The sequence below is a fragment of the Poecilia formosa genome, unplaced genomic scaffold (assembly GCF_000485575.1).
Source record: "Poecilia formosa unplaced genomic scaffold, Poecilia_formosa-5.1.2 Scaffold546, whole genome shotgun sequence".
NCBI lineage: Eukaryota > Metazoa > Chordata > Actinopteri > Cyprinodontiformes > Poeciliidae > Poecilia > Poecilia formosa.
Genome location: NW_006800485.1, coordinates 36,706 through 40,508, shown reverse-complemented (window position 1 = coordinate 40,508; position 3,803 = coordinate 36,706).

Sequence of the window (3,803 nt, the reverse complement as noted above, 5' to 3'; positions counted from 1 at the left end):
GAGCCGGTTAATCCTCTTGGCTTCATTCTCTCTTGCGGATCTCTTTAGGCGGCTGGCCAAGGCCTGGCGCCTTTGTTTGGCAGTTTCGAGTGCTTCAGGTATGCGCATCTGGCTGTACTTCTTGGGTACTGATCTTTTCATTGCACCCCTTAGGAGCTCTGACAGTTGGCTCACTTCTCTAACCGTCTTTTCCATGGTGGATATTGGGTCTCATGGTTGCTCTTATAGTCAAGCAGCTCTGATGCTGAGTTGTTTATCAGTTCATTGGTTTCAGTTATGGTGTTGATATGGATCGTTCTCAATGCTGCATTCACATCTTCAATGAGACTTTCTGATTGTACTTCACTCAGCCGTTGTAATTGGCGTCGGGGTTGTCTGGTGTTCATTTGGGCCATGATTCTCTCTCTCAGGTCAGTTGCTGCCTCGTTCAGCTCAGATGGTTTGTTCATTACTGGGGCTACATACCCAGTCTCTGGGCGGGTAGTTGTAGTTAACTCCCTTCTGACCTGGCGTCCTGGCTCCTCCCCTTTGTGTTGTACCTCGTCAATCTCAAGTTGTGATAGCAGTTGCCGTTTGCGGATGTTGGAACACTGAGCTACTAGTTGTTTGGCAGTGAGTGTTGACTGGGGATGTCGAAGTTACCATTCCTCCCACAGTCTTTGCATGTAGACTAGGGTTACTTGAGTAGTAGCATTCCAACAGATCCATGTTTTCACCTCTCGCCCATTTCCGTCTTGTTCCAGTAGCCCATTTTTCATCAAGGTGCTCTGGTTCCCCAGCACCTGACGCAGACCTTGTTTGGCCGGGCGACGTCTGAGCCAGCATGTCTTGCTTCAAAACAACAAGTGAGACACAATCGTGAGGTGGGACAAAATTTATTGGATATTTAAAACTTTTTTAACAAATTAAAACTACAAAAACTGAGACTGGGACAGAGATTTATCTTCCAACAGACAATGATCCCAAACATAAAGCAAAGTACAATATTATTTGGCCACCTTGCATTAATACTTTGTAGCGCCACCTTTTGCTGTGATTACAGCTACCAGTCACTTGGTTTTGTCTCTATTAGTTTTCACATGGAGAGACTGAAATTCTTCCATTCTTCCTTGCAAAACAATGAGGTTGGATGGAGAGCGCTTGTGAACAGCAGTTTTCAGCTCTTTCCACAGATTCTCAATTGGATTCAGGTCTGGACTTTGACTTGGTCATTCTAACACCTGGATGTGTTAATTTATGAACATTTCCATTGTAGATTTTGCTTTATGTTTGGGATCATTGTCTGTTGGAAGATAAATCTCTGTCCCAGTCTCAGGTCTTATGCATACTCCAACAGGCTTTCTTCCAGAATGGTGATGTATTTGGCTCCATCCATCTTCCCATCAATTTTAACCATCTTCCCTGTCCCTGCTGAAGAAAAGCAGGACCAAACCATGATTGCTGCCACCACCGTGTTTGATGGTGGGGATGGTGTGTTCAGGGTGGTGAGCTGTGTTGCTTTTACGCCAAATATATCATTTTGCATCCAAAAAGTTTGATTTTTGTTTCATCTGACCAGAGCTCCTTCTTCCACATGTTTGCTGTGTCTCCCAGGTTGGCTTGTGGCAAACTTTAAACAAGACTTTTTATGGATATCTTTGAGAAATGGCTTTCTTCTTGCCACTATTTCAGCAGTATACAAAGGGTCAGGTGTCAGAAAAAAAAACAAAACAAAAAAAAAAACATCTTAGTTCTGGTACATGATGTAAGTCATGTTGGTGTTCTGTTGTTCAGCCAGCAAAAGAAGGTTTACCTTTTTTAAATCCTGATTGAATAGAAAGCAACCCAGGCTCCAAGTATCAGATTTGAGCTACATGATCTGACCCAAGTATTGTTTCTCCTACATAATCCTCTATTAGAGGAGTAAACATCATATTTTTAGCACAGAGGACTTGCATCTGTCTGAAGTACAACTGATTGACAAATCAGGATAAATGGTTTTTAGCAGAGGTGATTAAGAATCATCAGTGACAGTTCCAATGAGCAACACTTTGAAAACATCTCAGAGAATAATGAGCTGTGGATTCTCTTCATCCTCCATCAGGAAATAAGCAATAATCAGTTCATCACAGAGCTCATTCATCATCATGAATTTGGTGAAATGTTCTCATTTCAACATCTGTTGGAAACGTAGATGATGTTCATAATAGAGCGCATCATAATGACACAGAACACACGGGGTTCTGTAACAAACAGGTTAAATTCTTTAATAGTTATTTTATTACTATAATAACAGATGATCCTTTTCACACAACGTTCTATGTCCACTTCAAATAGTATATCACATTAATAGCAAATTAAGTGCATGATTTTGTAAATTATGATGATTTAATGCAAAGTTGGTATTTTTAATGGGTTTTTAATGCAAATTTTAGAGCAACTTTGCATTAAAAGTGTCATTATTTTCCGAATGACACTTCACAACAACTGTCGTAAACATAAACATAGTGTTACCGTTTTTTTTTTGTTTTTTTTTTTTTCCAAAAATCTTACATCTGTGGAAAATACAAACTTAAGATGTTAAGTTGAGGGGTTTTTTTTAAGTTATTGACTTAATGCATAATTTACATTTTGTCGCACACTGTGCAAACCTTCACACAATAAAAGGGCTGACTTTTATTGTGCATGTTTTTCTCATTTTGCTGATGTACAATCTGAAACTTCTTTGTTTTTCAATGCCCTGCTAAATAACAGGACAAAAAAGTAGTAGAACATTTTGAAAAGAGAGGAAAAGTATACAGGGTTTATGACAGATCTTGGTCTAAGTTGAATGATTTTTATCAAATGCAATTTTGATTTCAGAGATTTCATAATCTATTTTAGTCATTGTTTCATTTACATACTTTGGACATTTAAAATATCCAAAGTACATTTCCAGTATAAAATGTTTTTTTTTTTTGTTTTATCATTTATTCTTTTTATCTTTGAGAGTGTGTACTTGCATTTAACATAGTATTAATAGTGATTTATTAGTCAATAATGGTCTCAAAAAAAACTATATAGTTTATCACAATTATTTCTGGGACAATTTAGCCTCCAGCAAATTTTGTTACAGTGACAGAATCCGACAGTTCGATTCCCTGGAATTCCTGCATGTTTAGGATGTTTCCCTGCTTCTCACCAGCTGACTCTCATGGCAGTTGACCTCTTCAGGAGGTCATCATGTTCTGCAGAATCCTGGTAATGATTAAAACATCTAGAATGTCCAACCAGGACCACATCTAAAGCATGCAGACCCTTGAGTTCTGACTTTGGACATTCCTGGTTTAGTTACAATCAGGGCACTGCCAGGAATCTTGGGCCAACAGTCAAAAGCAACGTGCAAAATACACATAAAGCAATCCAGACTTCTCAAAAATGTTATGTAGTTGCATTTTATTCAAGCTGCAGTACATAACTTTAATAAAAAATATGTTTTCTTCATGATTGTTAAAGCTGTCACCATGTCGTAGCAGTTTGTTATGAGACAGATAATCTGTGAAAACAATCAATCTCTTCTATCTCCTTCCTGAATTACTATTGCCAGCTAAAGTAATGCACCATTCTGACCAAAACAACCAATCAGAACTAGTACAACGCTCTTAGTGCTGTCAATTAGCCTCATTCACTCACTGCTAAACGTGCTACTGGTGGAGAAACATTACATTACAAGAAACTGTTTATCTGCCGTCATTTGTAGCTATTCTAACTAAACTGAGCATGCACAGTTTTGTGCTATACTAGCTGCAGAGAAGGATAAGCAGGACCACATGAGGCAGCACTAA